The sequence below is a fragment of the Scyliorhinus canicula genome, chromosome 21 (assembly GCF_902713615.1).
Source record: "Scyliorhinus canicula chromosome 21, sScyCan1.1, whole genome shotgun sequence".
Lineage (NCBI taxonomy): Eukaryota > Metazoa > Chordata > Chondrichthyes > Carcharhiniformes > Scyliorhinidae > Scyliorhinus > Scyliorhinus canicula.
In genome coordinates, this window is record NC_052166.1 from 28,585,058 (window position 1) to 28,604,514 (window position 19,457).

Here is a 19,457-nt window from a genome sequence, read left to right on the forward strand (position 1 = left end):
AGATATATTTCTGATTTTAAAAATGGGTTAAAGGGATATGGGGGAACAGGTAGGGAGGTGGATTTTAGAGCAGGAAGAGATCATGAGCTGACTGAATGGTGGAGCAGTCTCAAAGGGCTGAAATGCCTACTTCGGCTCTTTATTCCTATGTTCCTAACTTGGATATGCTAGTAGGAAGAGAGTTTTGAAAGGTGCCTGTCCACTCTAATCCACAATTCCATATATGTTGGTCCACAAATGCACCAAAAGGTACCCAGATAGCACAGAACACCTCTGGTAGTGCCAATTACTTTTGTGAGGTTCTGGCTACAAGATGAGGGATGAAATAACTCCCTTATTTTCCCACTGCAGGTTTGGCCATAACAGGGCTTTTTGTGAATTTAGAGAGGATGTGCTTCATCAATCCTGTAAGAGTCCTGCTAGTTCCACTTTGAAGTTGTAAAGAATTAGTCAGGCAGGTTTTTTTAGGTGAAATGAAGAACTCATCTCAAGCTGAAAGAACTATGTGAATTGCAATTAGCAGTCATATGGTCACACTCATTTGGCTGAGCCAATATACACACACACCAGTACATAAGGCAGAATAAGAGGATATAGGCTTATAGTTTTTTTTTTAACATGAAAGACAAAGGAAAGGAGTACATGGTTAGCTGTTCCTTGGCTGGTTTTGATGCAGGGGTCCGTCCGTGTTGCTGCTGTTTAGTTCGGCTGTCTTTCTGGGTGTAGTTGTAAAGAGCAAATTTCCACTTATTTTTACTGAAATGATATTCGCTCACATTATATTTCTCTTCTCAGGATGGTTACTTTGCAAAAGTGGGCACAGCATTTCACAGAGAGAAGGGCACAGTGGGCACATAGCTTCAACAGTCTGTATTCAGGAGAGCATTGTTTTTTTGTTCTCGTTCCCCTGCTTGGTATGGGAATCCTTGAAGTACTTTGCTGGTTGTATTTTCCAGGGAAATCCTATGAGTTCATGCTACAGTTATTGTTTCAGACCCAATGAAATCGCATTTTTATGTCTCATCACAGAAACATTTGAAAAGTCTCAGAATCGAGTCTTCCATGCTTCATGGGAGGTTAAGAATCTGTTTACATCCCACTTGGTGGAATGTGAAATTTATAATAAGAATCGCTTATTGTCACAAGTAGGCTTCAATGAAGTTACTGTGAAAAGCCCCTAGTCACCACATTCCGCCACCTGTTTGGGGAGGTCGGTACCAGAATTGAACCCACGCTGATGGCATTGTTTTGCGTTACAAGCCAGCTGTTTAACCCACTGTGCTAAACCAGACCCTCTTGTGTGTATTGCAGCTGCCTGGATAGCTCTGAATTGTCTGTATGAGGGTTGCAGTATTTTTTAAATCCAGGAAGAAAAAAATAAATAAATTGCAACTTCTAAAAGCACATCTTCATAGCAGTAAGTGTGACTTCTTTGCCCCAGCTGCCCAGGTTGTGGTGTCCATTAGGGCAGGCAGATGGAGGAATTGATTAGTGAATGACAGAGCCATGAGATTTCATAGCTACCAAGTCTTCTCTACAACCATGAGAGTAGTACATAGATACATAGAAGATAGGGTCAGGAGGCCTTTTGGACCTTCGAGCCTGCTCCGCCATTCATAACGATCATGGCTGATCATCCAACTCAATAGCCTAATCCTACTTTCTCCCCATAGCCTTTGATCCCATTCACCCCAAGTGCTATATCTAGCCACCTCTTGAATACATTCAATGTTTTAGCATCAATTATTTCCTGTGGTAATGAATTACACAGGCTCACCACTCTTTGGGTGAAGAAATGTCTCCTCGTCTCTGTCTGAAATGGTTTACCCTCAATCCTTAGACTGTGTCCCCTGGTTCTAGACACACCCATGATTCGGAACATCTTCCCGGCATGTACCCTATATAGTCCTGTTCGAATTTTATAAGTCTCTATAAGATCCCCCCTCATTCTTCTGAACTCCAGCGAGAACAATTCTAGTCAATCTCTCCTCATATGACAATCCGACCATCCCTGGGGATGGTAGAGCAGTTAATTAACCAATTGCAAGAGAAGCAGAAATGGCATAGTGCAACCTTTGGACCTTTTGACCTTATGGTCTGAAAAGTATATTGTTATAATTTGCATTATAATATTGTTCCAAAGGCTAGATTCTACCTTTTTGAGTTGTAATATTTTTAGCCTAAAGAAATCAAGCGTTTTCGGAAATAGCGATGTTACTCCTGTCCTTGCACTGCAGGATGCCCACATGTGTTTTTGCCAGTACCACTTCCATCCTTTACCTTAATAAGTGCATTTAATAAAGAAATCAAGCACTCATGATGGGGTATGGATGGGGACGTTGGAAGAAATGAGCAGTTATGACGCTCCAGCCTTTCTGGGTTTGACACAGCAGCTGATCTTTTCCTGCTTGTCGTTTATGTATGTTCGTAATCATGGAACAACACACAAAGGATAGATAGAAAGATAAATCTTGAAACAAACTAAAACAGCTGCCTGCTAAGCAGGGTAGAGGTGAGGCGAACGTTAGGACCAAAGAGTGTTCACTGATCAATTCTAATTAACCAGTTTGAACTAGGAACCATTACCTTCTGTAACATACAGGAAATGACTTGATCCAGGCAATGGAAATTGACAATTACAATTTACTTACATGCACAGGACTACTTGTAGCCAGCAGCTGAAATTAAAATGGAAGGGTCAATGCAAGAGGTAATCACGCTGTGGATTTTCGAAGGTGTCATCTGGGCTGTTGGAGCCTGAATGGTGTGAACGTTTTTATTAAAATTACTTCCAGGCCTCTGTCTGCCAGTGCAGATGAGGAACACGTGTCCTGCTTTCTGTCCCCATGAAGATTAGAACTCAATAGATTTTTATCCACCTATTTAAATTGCGGCTCAATCTAGTTACTTTACTTGAATTGAAATCAATCGTGATAAGTCTCTGCCCTTGAAGTCTATTCTGCTTCAGGCACTTGCTGCAGTCAAACAGCATAGAAGATACAGAAGAACATTGTACTCGTGTAGGGTACAAGGCTGAAAGCACAATATCACAGTACTCTTCCCAGACAAAATCACAGATTGGGGTTTTAATTTAATAGGTGACCCACCGTCCATTACTGCCACTTTCGACTGTCAGCTAGTTCAAGTCATTGTGCTCTCAGCAAGTCTTACAGAAATGCCCTTGAATCAGAATTCTGGTTCAGAGTTCTCCTTTACCAACAATAGCCCTTTTTCTTCTGGGTGTTTTGATGTAAATTAATAATTTTTCTCACTTCCAGCAGATTGAGAAACTCTGACGCCATTTTGAACAATTGGTGGGAATAATTGAATAGCGACTTTGCAAACCTTCCTTTCTTTCCTGTTCCATTTCTATCCCAGTTTTGGAAATGCAGCCATGCTCTCTCTGAGCCTTTTTATTTTTCATTTTTAACTCATTAATATCAGTGCTATTCACTGCTTTAACCTGTTTGACTTCTGTGACCCTTGAGGTTTGGAAATTAATGATGTTCTCTCGCTGTTGGGTGAAATGTTTTGATTTTCAGAGAAAACTATTTTTAAAAAATAATCCAAAGGGTGTGGACATTGCTGGTAAGGCCAGCATTTATTGTCCATCCGTTTATAACTGACCTTAAGAGAGTGAAGGCGAGCCGCTTTCTTGGACTGCTGCAGCCCGCCTGCTGCGGTGCTCTCACTGTGCTGTTGTGAAGAAAGTTCTAAGATTTTGAATCAACAACAGTGGAGTGACATGATTCCAAGTCAGGATAGTGTGCGACTTGAAGGGGAACTTACAGGGTGATGGCTGTGGTATTATCATAACTGTAAGAACTGCAAGGGTTAATGAAATGTCTCCTGTAGTCACTAGAGGCAGCTATAGATATCAATATATAAGGCATTGATGCTGAGCCTTGTGGGGAGAGAGTAGTACAAGAGTTAGCTAGAGGCAGACAGAAGTATTGATAGTGTGAGTAAGAGAAGATCATAGTTTCTAACAGTATTAAGATTAGTTGTGGATGAGGAGTGTAGTTTATATGTTAAAAATCAACTGTGCATTATTTAGGAGTTCATGTCGAATCCAAATTAGTAGTGTTAATAAATGTATAGCTTTCTTCAAGTTCAAGCTATTTGTGGTCTATTTGATGCCAACCATCCTGAATTTAGCAACACAAAGAACATCACAATGGTGTTACCATGTGCCTCCTTTTCTCCTTTTCCTCAGTGCAGAGTTTAGAATGTGTTGTCGCAGGAGAAAGACAAGTAAAGGTAGTGCACAAATTGCCTGGTCTTGTAACGAGACAAAAACATTTTTAAAATATGTTTTGAAATGTCCACGAGAACAACCCACCAGATTGGAATATGACAAAAAGAAATCTAAGTTACTCCATTTCAGCACTTTATTCACGGTAAAGGGGGGAGCGCAAATTCTGAGTGCTGCAGAACGTTGCACCCTTATGACTGTGGTTGGCGCGGTGGCAGAGTGGTTTGCACCACTGCCTCATGGTGCCGAGGTTCCAGTTCGATCCCAGCCCCGGGTCACTGTCCTGGAGTTTGTACATTTTCCCTGTGTCTGCGCGGCTCTCAGCCCCACAACCCAAAGATGTGTAGGTAGGTGGATTGGCCATTCTAAAATTGCCCCTTAATTGGGAAAAAATGAATTGGGTACTTCAATTTATTTGTTAAAAAAAAGACTGTGGTCGTACTGCAACTTTAGTTTTGGTGGCAAAAGTGAAGCCCCTTTAGCGAAGGTCAGTTGCCGTGTAATTCTGGAGTCCCACACATGAAATGTCTGAAAAAGGGTCTCACCCCATTTGATTGGATGCTATGCACATTAAATATACCACATGTGGAGTCAAAAATGGTTTTAAAAAGTGGCTCCTTGGACCTGCTGACCATTTCATGATTTTATTGGGAGCTAACTTAAAGGGTGAGAGCGTGGCCTTCAACCCATCGCCAAACGATTAGATCTGAATCCCTCTGAAAGGAGCTGTTGTGCAAAGAACAAATCTTTCTCTCTCGCTTCTGGACAAGACAATTGCATCTCCAGACAGTACAAATGAAGTTCCGCCTGGCTGAAACCAATTTTGCAGCTACCAATCTCAAATGGGTAGTCGCAGTATAAATGTACTGTGAATGAACGTGTGAGGAGAGCTTGATTAACCAAGATTTAGTACCTGAACTTCAAATAAAAAGGACATTTTAATGAAGTCAGAATGAAGTGAGCAGAAACTGGTGGCATGTTTTGGACCTCAGTCAGACTCTATATTAGACACCAATGGAACAATTTCCTTCTTTTAATTTTCTTCAAGAGGCGGTTGGATTTGTTATCAAAAGAATGGATATGAAAGGATAAACCTGGGATTTATGCCGGGGTGGATGATCCTTATCGCATATATTCTTCAAACACTTTGGTGCTGTTTTGCTGACTGAGACATATTAGAAATGTAATTACATCGGAACCTGACAGGAATTTCAGGTTTTGTGCATTGTGTGTATTTTATTCTGTTCTCCCCATCTTTTATATGATCAATGGGAAAAAGTTATTTATTTTGAATGAGATCTGCTTCAGATACGGGAAAAGGGAAGCAGGGTGAGGGGGACAATATTTGTTATGATAGAGATTTGGGTTCAGTAATATTCAACTACCGGCATTTGCCATTGTAAATCTCGCAATCGATACTTTCTGATATTTCTTTTGGATGTTTACTTTCAGCCTCTGTTCAAATTATCTTTATCTTGAGATTGTGGCTCAGTGGCTAGCACTGCTTCCTCCTTGTGCCTGGGACCGGGGTTCAATTCCGGCCTTGGGTGATTTCATAATATCCACTCATGTACATGATGAGGTGCAGACAGGCAGTGATTGACACAGAGGATGACCAGTAAGCACACAGCACAGTGCAGCCAATCACCAGACAGGACACTACCACTATAAAGCCAGAGGGCACCAGGTTTCCCGCTCTCTCTGGACCCAGCTACTGAGACAGTCAGAGTCCACGACCTAGCCAGTGCAAACACCATGCGGTAGCTAGTAAGGCTGGTCAGGCTAGTACAAGGTCTCAGTCAGTTCAGTATATTGCCGACCCACAGCTGAATATGTATATTAGTTCTATTGTTGAATAAAACCGTGTTGGATCTTCTCCAGTGTTAGACATCTGTTTCTAGCTTCACTGCATCAAGTGCAGTCCACTTCGAATCAACCTGCCTAACACATCATGGTACCAGAGTGATACTGAAATTAACGGACCTACCTCGAGTAAATCAGCATTGACCAACAAACAGCCATCCAGTGACATGGAAAACATCCAGCCTCATCCGCAGCTCCGCATCTCCGGCAACCTCGGCGCCAATTGGAACATCTCCAAGCATAGGTTCCTCTTGTACATCAAGGCCTCCGACCTTGAAGCATCGGATGCCAGGAAGATCGCGCTATATCTCTCCACAGCGGGGGACCACGCCATCCACATCTACAATTCCCTTATGTTAGCTGAAGGTGAAGACAAAACGACATTCAAAACAGTCCTGCTGAAGTTCAAAGCCACTGCGACATTGAGGTGAATGAGAGCTTTGAACAGTATGTTTTCCAGCAGAGGCTTCAGGGTAAGGATGACATTTTCAGTCCTTCTTGACCCATCTCCGCATCCTAGCGCAGTCATATAACTATGACTCGACGGCTGATTCCATGATCTAGGATCAGATCGTTTTCGGGGTCCACTCCGACTCCCTTCGGCAGCAGTTCTTGAAAGTCAAACAGTTGACCCTCCCTGTCGCTATTGAGACATGCGTTGTCCATGAGCATGCTAAGAATCGTTGCTCCCACATCAGGGCGGCAGAGACTGCAAAGCTGGCCTCCCACGAGGCGGAACTGGTGCAGGCCATCGTACAGATGCAAGGCCTGAGCATCGAGGAGAGTGGCCGTTTCATGCGATTTTCACGGGTCCCTGCGCATGCGCGCCACGAACGAGTGGACGACAAGACCGACAACCCGACTGCGCGATGGCATACGTCGATCGACTGCACTGCGCATGCACGATGGCGCATGGAACACGCTGACGTCGGCGTCATGATGTGTCCGAATTGTGGCTCCGCCCACTTAAAGCGGCAATGTCCGGCAAAGGGACGCCGGTGTCTACAGTGTGGCAAGGTTGGCCACTATGTAGCCCTTTGCAGATCTCCACCACCGCTCAGCAGCCAGAGGTCCCAGCTGCGGCGCAGAAATGTCCGCTCAATAGAACAAGGCATGCCAGATTTCGATCCCGACAGCCCAACAGACCCTGATTCTGAGCGCCTCGTCCCCATACCGGGTGGGCATCTTGATGACGCATGCACTGCCTTCCACCATCATGGCGAAGCGCCTCTCGATCCTCAGTGTGGATCCAGACGACGAGTGGTGTGCTGTCCTCACAGTTAACAAAGCTCGCATCCAGTTCAAACTGGACAGTGGCGTGTCGGCGAACCTCATCTCGAAATCCGACCTCGACACCATCTGCGCCAGACCAATCATTCTTCCACCGATCTACCAGCAATCCAGCCGGCCCCCACTACCAACGCGATGGCAGCGATCCAGCCTATCCAAGTGCAGGCCACTCCTGATCCACCTCTGCGGCGATCAACAAGAATTCATCGCCCACCACAAAGACTAAATCTATAAACTGAACTTTTGTGCATTTTGTGACTTCATCGATTTTACCTCTGTAAATATCGTTTTGTTTGCCATGTATCTGCACTATCGACACCTTCCTATGTATATACGTTCATCTAGACACCTTTTGTATATAGTCATGCATATATATGTATATATACGCACGCACACCTTAGTATTTATTTATCTAAAAAAAAGGGGGGGAGATGTCATAATATCCACTCATGTACATAATGAAGTGCAGACAGGCAGTGATTGGCACACAGGATGACCAGTAAGCACACAGCACAGTGCAGCCAATCACCAGACAGGACACTACCACTATAAAGCCAGAGGGCACCAGGTTTCCCGCTCTCTCTGGAACCAGCCACTGAGACAGTCAGAGTCCACGAGCTAGCCAGTGCAAACACCATGCGGTAGGTAGTAAGGCTGGTCAGGCTAGTACAAGGTCTCCAGTCAGTTCAGTATATTGTCGACCCTCAGCTGAATATGTATATTAGTTCTATTGTTGAATAAAACCGTGTTGGATCTTCTCCAGTGTTAGACGTCTGTTTCTAGCTTCACTGCATCGAGTGCAGTCCACATCGAATCAACCTGCCTAACACATCAGGTGACTGTCTCTGTGGAGTTTGCACTTTCTCCCCGTGTCTGCGTGGGTTTCCTCCAGGTGCTCCGGTTTCCTCCCACAGTCCAAAGATGTACAGGTTAAGTGGGTTACTGGGATAGGGCAGGGGGGTGGGCCTAGGTAGGGTGCTCTTTCAGAGGATTGCTGTAAACGTGATGGGCCGAATGACCTCCTTCTGCACTGTAGGAATTCTACGACTCTGAGAGTCACTCCACAGATGTCCATTGCATTTTAAGGCCGACTGCGGCCCTGTTCTCTCGAACTCAGAGCAGCACAGTGGCACAAATGGAGGCACGGTGGCACAAATGGAGGCACAATGGCACAGTGGTTAGCACTGCTGCCTCAGCGCAAGGGAACGGTGTTCAATTCCAGCCTTGAGTGATTGTTTTCATGGAGTTTGTATGTTCTTTCCAGTCTGCGTGGGTTTCCTCCGGGTGTTCCGGTTTCCTGCCGCAGTCCAGTGATGTGTTGGTTAGGTGGATTGGTCACGGTAAATTGCCACTTAGTGTCCAGGGGTAGGTTGGATTGGGGGAATGTGGGGTAGGGCAGGGTGGACGGGTAAGTGCAACGTGAATAGGGTCAGTGCAGACCCGATGGGCCGAATGGCCTCCTTCTGCACCATAGGGGTCCGATGAAATCTTCTGTCTCATGACTTTCTGTGTTGATTCTAGACACCTGCTGAAAACTGTTCCATTCAGACGTCATTTAGCCCCTCATCGCCACAACCTCATCAGGGTGAATTGTCCGGATGTGGGTGGGTCGGACAATTTGACAATCTATTTAAAAGTCAGGTGACCTAGGGCAGGAATTTCTGCTCTTGGGGTGGGAGCCACTGGAAAATGCTGCCCAAAGTCTCTCCCCCAAAGTCTCTCCCATCTATCTCTTCTCGCCAGCACAATTGGTTGGCCTCAATAGGTTTTTAAAAATCTTTCATGGCTTGTGAACGTCGCTGGCTGGGCCCAGCATATATTAACTGTCTCTAAGGCTCTGGTGAGCTGCCTTCTTGAACCACTGCAGGCCACATGGTGTCGGTACACCCTGAGTGCTGTTAGGAAAGGATCTCCAGGATTTTGATCCAGCGACAAGTGAAGTAGTGGCGATTATAGTTCCAATTCAGGATGGAACTCAGAGCACGGTGGGTGAACCTACACCACATAGACATGAACAGTTCAAGATGGCAGCTCACCAACACCTTCTCTAGGACAATTAGAGATGTAAATAAATGCCGGTATTGTCTGCTCACACACCAAGTACAAATATATAAAAACCTGTTTTTGCTCCATTTGAACTCTGCATGATGCTTAGTCAAAGGGCAATATGATTCTTGTCTTGACAACCCCGTGTTCCAATATTGACGAAGGCTCAAATGTAATTACACTCTGCTCATGCTCCAGTGTCTGAAGGAAATTACTGGAAGATGGGTCAGGAGGTGAACAGATAATTTGAAAATAATTCACTCGTAAAGGGCACTGCATCAAAGGTTATAAGAAAAATAATTGTAGATGAGCTTCTATCTTAATGATGCCAACCAAGTCAGTGCAGTGTGTTAGGGCAATCTGCCGTTCATCTCTGGAATATTGATTTGTGCTTATGCTACGGAGGTGAAATATTTTTATCTGAGAACAATATGAAATCTGAGTCAAATTAATTTTGACAATTTTAATCCATTTTACAAACTGACGTGAGATCATTGCATGAAATTCCCATTGTTTGTCACAAATTGGCAGCCGTGCCATAGGGCTAAACCCAATAGTTCAGTCTTGTCCAATAGGATTTTGATGCTCGGCAATCTTGTGGCAATCAGGTCGCCACATCCGCTGCATAATGCAAAATGTTTGCAATATGAATATAAATAAATGCACAACTTTATGAAAATAGTTCTGAGTTTTAAGCTGGCAGCAATCAATACTAACACACTCGCTGCCACAGCCAGGGGAACAGCTTCAATAAGGGCTTTGCAATCCGACTGCTCCACATAGACCTCCTCCTGTGGACACTCTCAAAGGGCGGTGACAGTATACTCCAATAATTTAATATTGATCAGAAGGAAAAGGAGTATTGGGAAGGATTGAGAGTCGCGGGATAGATCACCTAACTGACTCCCTTTCTCCCATTCCCCCCATATTACCGATTTGACTCAGTGTGGACCCGATGGATTTATAATTCTAATAACAGCACTGGGGTCGGACAGACAATTCTGACTCTGTGAAGGCCAATCCAAAGAGGAGTCTGCGCCAGAAGAACAGGAAGCCGATGGTCAAGCTCAAAACCTGGCCGGCCATCAGTCCGGGGAGGGGGTGGGGTCGAGGCTGTCGGAGAGGGAGCCTTCAGGTTTACAGGACCCAGCATGTCATTCTTGGAGCTGGTGGACACAACGGGCTCTCCCCGCACGCCTGGTGGGAGAACCGCCGGGGCACCGCGCGAATCGTGCCACGCCGCCCCGACCCTCGCACGCGATTCTCCAACGCCCCCTGAAACCAGCGCCGCGTGAATCGCACCAGGCCGCTCGGAGAATCGCCGCAAACGGCGAGCGGCGATCCTCTGGCCCAGATGGGCCGAGCCGCCGCTCCGACACGGCAGGGACCCTCCGGCGCCGTCCACCCCTGGTCGCAGCCAGTGAGAACTCTGCGGGAATGCTTGGGGGGTGGCCTGTGGCGGGGGGAGGGGACTCCTTCACCAGGGGGGACCTCCGAAGGGGTCAGGTCGGGGCCCACCAATTGGCGGGCTGGCCTCTCCCCCCCGGCCTGCATTCCACCGCGGCCGGCCCCTGAACAATCACGCCATATTGCGTCGGGGCCGGCGTGCGTAATAAGTTCCCCGCGCATGCGCAGGATGACGCGGCTCAACTGCGCATGCGCAGGATTGAGTTGCCCCAACTGCGCATGCACGGGTTGGTGCGACACCCATTTGAGGCGGCGTAGGGACGCTGGAGTGGTGTGAATCACTCCAGCGCCGTGCTGGCCCCCTGTGGGAGCCAGAATAGGGCGTGCCCAGGACCTGTTTGCGCCGTCGTGAAACACGATGGCGTTCACTACAGCACGGACACTTGGTCCGCGGAGCGGAGAATCGCCCCCAACATGTTGCTGAAGACTCGTCTTAACAAGGTGACAGAGTAGTATGTCTTCCATATCCTTGTAAACCTGGTCATTATAGGGGAGAAGGGCACCCACTCCTTGTGGCCACGAAGGTCACAGCAGCCCTGAACATCTTTGTCAGCGCGTCAATCCAGGACTCATCCGGCAATTTATGTGAGACCTCTCAATCATCGGCCGACAGGTGCATCCGAGAGGTCACAGATGCTCTGCATGCCAGGGCTTCTGACTTCATCCACTCCAACCTCGACCAAGATAGGCAGCAGGATTCGTCATTGTTGGGATGCCACAGATCTACGGGGCCATCGATGGGACACCTGTGGCCTTGAGAGCACCGTGGCATCAGAGTGTGCCCTTTATCAATCATAGGGGGTTTCACTTCATGGATGTCCAACTCGTCTGCAACACCCGATGAACATCATGCACATGTGTGCACGCTTCAATGGGGAACCTGCACGGCAGCTTCATACTGGGGCATTTGCAAATCCTGATATCTTCGAGAACCACCCCAGGCTGCTGGCATGGCCTGTGGGGAACAAGGGCTAACCAGTGAGGTCATGGCTGATGTGAAGGCCTGGACCGAGGCAGGGTCCTGTTTTAATGAGGCGCATGGTGCCACCTGGACAGTCATCCAGCAGTACTTTGGGCTGCTGAAGATATGTTTCTGCTGCCTCGATCGGCCTGGAGGTGTTCTTCAGTAAGGCGCCCAGAAAGCGGCCCACATTGTTGTCGCCTCTTGTGCCTTCCACAACCTGACTCAGCAGTGGGGCAACATGATGGAGGTGGAGGAGGAAAATGCCACTTCCTCTGATGAGGAGTATCAGGTGGGAATAGGGGAAGAGCCCAAAGAGGTCCCTGAATAAGGAAGACAAGCTGAAGCCAGTGTGCGCCAGGCAGAAGGACCAAGGGTGCTCTCCAAGTTCACACAATAGGAGGCTTGGCTTGGGCGGCATGGTAGCACAGCGCCAGGGTCCCAGGTTCGATTATTGGCTTGGGTCACTGTCTGTGCGGAGTCTGTACGTTCTCCCTGTGTCTGCGTGGGTTTCCTTCGGGTGCTCCGGTTTCCTCCCACATGTCCCGAAAGACTTTCTTTTAGGTGAATTGGACATTCTGAATTCTCCTTCAGTGTACCCAAACAGATGCCGGAATGTGGCGACGAGGGGCTTTTCACAGCAACTTCAGTGCAGTATTCATGTATGTCATAATATATACCAATATATCATGGTGCAGACACACACTGATGGACACACACAGGGACCAATCAACATGTACAAACACCGCAGCCAATCACCAGTTAGAATACACACACTATAAAGGCAGAGGGCACCACGGTTCCCGCTCATTCTGGATGCTGCCTCTGAGTGTAACAGGAACTTATTCAGCCCAGCTCGGACTCACAACACGTGCTGAGAGAATCAACTGGTTCGGACAAGACTGAGGTCTCTAGTTCAAGTTAGCATTACTTAGACCCACAATCATCATGTGTTAGTTAGTTAGAAGTAGTTAATAAAATTGAGTTGAACCTTCATCTGTGTTGGAAGTGTCTGTTCATCTCTCAAGTCTACACAAGCCAACACGTCAATGTAAGCCTACTTGTGACAATAAAGATTATTATTATTATGACGTCCAGCAGCTCCACAAACCCCCTGACCCCAAACCTTCAACTCCTCCACAAATCCTTGCCGCTCCTAAGCCTTCCCCCCCAACCCCCCCAAATCTTCAACTTCCCCCCCTCCACCCCCACAACCCCACCCCCCCCGTTTCCCCATCTTTCATTGACTTATCACCAGGCTGATGGGCCCATGTTGGACCTGTGAGTGAGTTGCTCGTCAAAGCAGGAGGGTGATGATGGCTCGATGTGAGGAAAGCTCCGATGCTCCTTAGGTCCGGCTTATTCCTGACTACTGAGTGTCGGCTGGCTGCACACTGAACCCTGGGCTCATGTCTGAGTGAGGGTGGGGGCCATATTCCTTTGATCAACAGCTCCAAGGGGGAGATGGGACAACGTTAAGGGTTTACTGAGTGATGAGGCAGTCTTTTTTCATAATTCAGTTTTTTAATATTAAATATAAATACAAACCATACAAAGAATAACAAAAATAGAAAAAATTAGCTTCACTCCGTTTTCAATAATAAACAACAAAACCGTCCCACCCCTTCCCCACTCTTTTTTCCTTTAACAGGTAACAGTGACTAACTCTTTAAAATGAATGGCTGCCACGATGGTAAAATTTGCCAATTGAGCTCTTCATGGTATATTTGTCAAGATACAAAAAATTCATAAGACCTTCAAGCCTTGGTGAGGCATTGGGTGGAGGAGATGATTTACATTCTATTAACGTCCGCATACGAGCAATCGGTGAGGTGAATGCTAGATCATCAACTCCTGCCTTTGTCTGCAACTCTAACGGTCTGAAACTATCGGAGGACAGAGATTCAGTTCAATTTGGAGGAAGGTCGACGTGGTGCTGAAGAAGGAGACCCAAAAACCCACGAGTCCAGGACATGTCCAGAACATGTGTAAGTGATTGGCAGGGCCCCTTTTACACCGTTTGCATTGATCTTCCACATCCACAAACATTTTACCCATTTGGATTTCGTTAAGTGGGCTCAATGCCCAACCTTTAATTGTATCAATCCCAATCTAGCATGTGATGATGCTGAATTTATCCTTTGCAGAATTGCACACCAAATTCCATCTTCGAGTTCAGGTACCAATCCTTCTTCCATTCTGGTTTTGATTCTAAGGAAGGATGTAGCTTCCTTTGCAATAAGCCTCCCATAAATCCCAGATGAATTTCCTTCCTTCTCCCCCGTTAATGATAGAATTCTTTCCAATAACAAGGAACACTGGAAAAGATGAAAAAATCTTTTTCGCGAATTCACGTATCTGCGAATATTCACATTTGCCTATTTGTGAATGGTCAAATATCGCTACTAACTCTTCGAAATTCACAAATCGGCTCCCCACAAACAAAACATTTATCACGATAATCCCTTTCTTTTCCCAATTTGGGGTTTTACTTTACTGATGTCTGTCACTATAGGCCTCATGGAGGCTTTGCTGTTTGGATTGCTTGGAGGGCCTTGTAATAAGTCCACGGAGGCAGAGGTCCGGTCAGAAGAATCCCTTTTATTTACAAGCCCAACAGCCGAACACCCATGACCATTCAGTCTGCTGTCTACACCAGGAGTGTGGAGGATCTGACATTCCCTGTTATATACACAGAAAGGCGTTTCCTGTTTGGGCCACTAATCAGGGAACTCATATTTGTTTTGTTATGCTCTTGACGTAGCATAAGCTGCTTCCTTGATGTGCACTCTGACAAAGGAAGGTTCAGACTTGGAGATAGCTTTAACACATTTATTAAACTGTTAACAATTCTCCTACTTGGATTTGACTCTCCTGTTAATCCTGCTATAGCTACTCAGACTGACGAACCAGTCTGCTACAATCCAGGTGGTGGTTATGATGTGTTTAACTTTCCACTGGAAAGAGGAAGATCATGAGTGCTGTGTCGTTTTATATGGGTTGGTGTAATGCCCTGCTGTGGTAGTATCACCTCTGTGTGGTCGTGAATGCCCATTGGTCGTGTCCTATCTTACTGATCGATTGGTTGAATGTCTGTGTGTCATGTCTCTGGTGCTCCCACTAGTGTTTATCTAGTCTATGTGTACTTACATTAACCCCTTGTGTATTTATAGTGATGCATATCACCACATCCCCCTTTTTTCATGTTCCATATTTTCTGTACAGTGTGAAAGAAAATTGAACAAACAAGGGGGCAGCACGGTAGCATGGTGGTTAGCACAAATGCTTCACAGCTCCAGGGTCCCAGGTTCGATTCCCAGCTGGGTCACTGTCTGTGTGGAGTCTGCACGTCCTCCCCATGTGTGCGTGGGTTTCCTCCGGGTGCTCCGGTTTCCTCCCACAGTCCAAAGATGTGCGGGTTAGGTGGATTGGCCATGCTAAATTGCCAATAGTACGGCAATAGTACTGTCCTAATAGTAAGGTTAAGGGGGGGCGTTGTTGGGTTACGGGTATAGGGTGGATGCGTGGGTTTGAGTAGGGTGATCATTGCTCGGCACAACATCGAGGGCCGAAGGGCCTGTTCTGTGCTGTACTGTTCTATGTTCTATGTAGGTAGATAAGTGATGCTATGTGCAAGTTATGATAACAGTGATCATTAAACAATAAGTCCAAATCATATACATGAGTCCAAAACTCATTAATTATTCTGGTCGAGTGCCTTACTTGTTTGGTTGGTGAGGTGGTGATGTTGATGGTTGATGGTGGCATTGCTTTGTAAACGCCATCAGTGTCCCTGTGCGTAAGGAACCAAGAAGTGGTCAAATCACTTAGTTGTCTGATTTCGATTCTTTTTTTCTTCCGATGCTTGCGTTAGCGATGTATGCAATCTGTTCTGAAAGCCATGTTGCCTTTTGGTAGTGCAGCAAACATGAATTGGGAAGATGCATCATCCTGCCATGGTATATCATTGTACTGAGCTGAGCAGTAACAGTGTCCATCATGGGCAGAATTGTACCATGTCGTACCAGTTGTTGTTCCATTGGTGTCGTTTTTATTGTGCTTGTTGTAGATGCTGTTGCCTTTGGTACGCTCCTTGCTATTGTCTTTGATGTTGCTGTTGTGATGGTTGGTTTTGTTGTCGTGTTTGCTGCGCTCAAGGACCATAAGCTGTGGATAATGTGAGTCCTTCACACAGTTACTCGTGTCAGCATGCTTTTGGCATCTGCTGTTTCCTCGAGCGTGCCATCACTGAGTTTGCGCCGCTCCCCATTTGGAGTCATGTCCGGCTTACTTGAATCAGCTTTTGCTTGTGGATGCACCCCGTCTGCAGTCTGGATTGTTTCACCTGAGTCAGTTTTGGCTTGTCGATGCCCCTCATCTGGAGCCCTTTCTGGTTAACCTGTGTCAGCTGCGGTTTCTTGATGCTCCACGTCCGGAGTCAAAACGTTCAGGAATGCATTTGCTTGTGGAGAGGCTTGAGCGAATGAGGTTTGAAGTCACATGGTGTCACTGGAGTCACCAGTAGTCTCACTGTGATTGTCGAGTGCCTCTGTACACACTAGCTGAGGTCTGTCACGTTGCACATCTGGTATGGGAAGTGGGATGCCGTCGTCACTTGTCTCACTTTCAGTGGGTAGAGCCTCAGTGGCTTCTTGTCATTCACTTGAGCTGGGTAGACTGTGAGAGTCTTCTCCTTGTTCACTGGAGTATGGTAGACTGTCATAGTCTTCTTGCTGTGCACTTGATCATGGCAGACTGTCATAGTCTTTCTGTTGTTCACTTGAGCATGGCAGAGTTGCATTGTCTGCTGCTGGTCGCTCAGAGGAGGTTGCTAGACCCTCATGGTCTTGTTCATGCAAGGACTGCACTGTGGAGTCTTGCGTTGCTTCTGTCGTGGAGGCTGTCCACGATCTCGCTGTGGCGTCTTTCATCGTTTTCTGTGTGGAGGCTGGAACCCTTCGTGGTGCGTGAACCATTCTCTGTGTGGCAGCAGGCCACTCTCTGTGGGCTTGTACCGCTTTCTGTCTCTTGGCGTCAGGCCGCAGCATAATCTTGCACTCACAAGTCAGGATGTCATATATGCTGGGCTGAAGATTCCCCGATCTGAAGAACTTGTCGTCGGGGTCGTCAATGTACAATACGTCTGGTTGCGTTTCGGATTTGGTACTGGGGTAGCCACCTCCCAAGGTGAAATTTTCGTCTGAGTCATTGTCTTCCAAGATAATATCATCACGGTTTGTGTCGGAGCTCGCATTGGGCTTGCAAAGTCCAAAGAAGAATTCAAGGTCTGAGCCACAGTCTTCGAGGACTTTATCATCTCTTTGGGCGGTGCTAATTGCTTGTTGCAGGGTTCTCCGGAGGTTACTTTCAGCTACTGGTCGAATTTCAGGCATTGTGCTGTCGTTCCAGATGAAAGAATCGGGTTTTACGGCTTTAAATTTTTTTTGTGTATTTTGAGACATTTCCCCTTTAAGTGGGAGTGGTCTGGGGCCTTTGATGTCAAGAAGCGTGTGACGTAGGTCGTAGGAAGCGATTGGGCATGTGCACATTGCTGTTCCTTTACTTGGGGGCCTTTTTCTCAACTGCGCATGTGCAGCACCTTTAGCAAGATGGCTGCAATTCAAAACTGCTGTTTTCTGCTGCAAGCCTACCTCGTGGTGAGTTTTGGAGCCTCTTTTACCGTTTTTTCTTGTATGTTCCTCGCACAATTCTTGGGATTTGTCCAGGGCTGCCTGGAAGTCAGTCTTGTTTTGCCCCTTTGAGTATTTGAAGGTCTGGAAGATTTCAGCTGCTTCTGGACCCGCGATGTTAAGTAGAAGCTTTATTTTCTCTGTATCCATCAAGGTCGGACGCTACCAGGTAAATCTCTGCCTGAACCAACGGCAGTTTTCACTGAGATTGCATTGGTACCTGAGCTGCTGTGGAACCGGAATCTTGAACATCATCTTGCCTGGCTGCTGTTGCTGGTTGTCACTGTTTGGGTGTTGTAACTATATGGATTTAAACAGGTCACTCACTGGGTACCATGTTTTGTTATGCTCTTGACGTAGCATAAGCTGCTTCCTTGATGTGCACTCTGACAAAGGAAGGTTCAGACTTGGAGATAGCTTTAACACATTTATTAAACTGTTAACAATTCTCCCACTTATATTCGACTCACCTGTTAATCCTGCTGTAGCTACTCAGGCTGACGAACCAGTCTGCTACAATCTAGGTGGTGGGTGTGATGTGTTTCAAATCAACCCTCTGTACTCACTGAGTGTTTCCACTGGAAAGAGGAAGATCATGTGTGCTGTGTCCTTTTATATGGGTTGGAGTAATGCCCTCCTGTGGTAGTGTCACCTCCCTGTGTGTCATGAATGCCCATTGGTCGTGTCCTATCTCACTGACCTATTAGTTGAATGTCTGTGTGTCATATCTCTGGTGCTCCCTCTAGTGTTTATCTAGTCTAGGTGTACTTACATTAACCCCTTGTGTATTTACAGTGATGCATATCACCACAGTATTCTAATTGGCCAATCTCAAAGGCCTGGCCTAAGTCATCACAGACCTGCAGGGGTTTCTCATTTTAGATGGGGATATAGACCCATCCCCGTGGGAGAGGGGTCAAAGACAGAGGCGTTATGGCTGTGAGGTCCAATAATATTTGATATGGTGATTTGCAACATTTCTAACGGCCTCACTAACAGTGTTTAACTTCACCCGTGCTCACTCTGTGCATCCAAGACGTCTTAATTTTCCGTGTCGTATTGCTGAGTCTAGGTGATTTCAAATGTGGAGCCGTCCTGCTGTGTGTGACCTGAAATGCCCTTGGTGGGTATCCTTTGGAGGATGAACTAGGGCGATGCCAGGGGAAGACAGGTAGTCACTCACCCTTGCAGCACTCATGAGATCATTCGTCTTCTTCCGGCATTTGGACCCCCGTCCTCCTGGTGAGACTGTAGCTGCCACCATCTCGCAGGCGACTGGGTGACTGTCTTTATTGCGACTATGCTCATTAAACGGGCTCACTTGCGCATGGTAGAAAACCATCACAGAAATGATTAACCTTCTTCTTACTTTGCAAACATGATCTTGCAACATTAACTGTTCTGCCTTCAGGTTTCCATTTTACACTTAATGCTGAAGCTTCATTCATTCTTTAAGCTCCCCATAGTGGACCGAGAAATTGATAAATTATTACTTAGTGAATGACCGCAGTGCAATAGTGAATGTGCCCCCTTGGATATACATTTACACAACAATTAGTTCCTTTCTGAATAATACAACAATATAACACTAATATCATAACATCTCCGGGTGCTGTTTTAGTTTCCATCTGCGGATGCAAGTCCCACATTTCAAAAGGGGTACGGAAAGAAAACGTGGCATGGATTTGCAATTATCCATGGGATTGCTCCATGAGGAGCTTCTTAAGCAGCTGGGGTTGACCAGCCAGTGATTTTGAAATTGTGGGTTGCCAACCCCCAAAATGTCTAGTGTATGTTACTGCGCAGCTATTGGGCGTAATGTTGGGAGCCATCCAGCAATGTTTGTTTTCAGATAAACATTTTTGTAAATAAAGAATTATTGTCT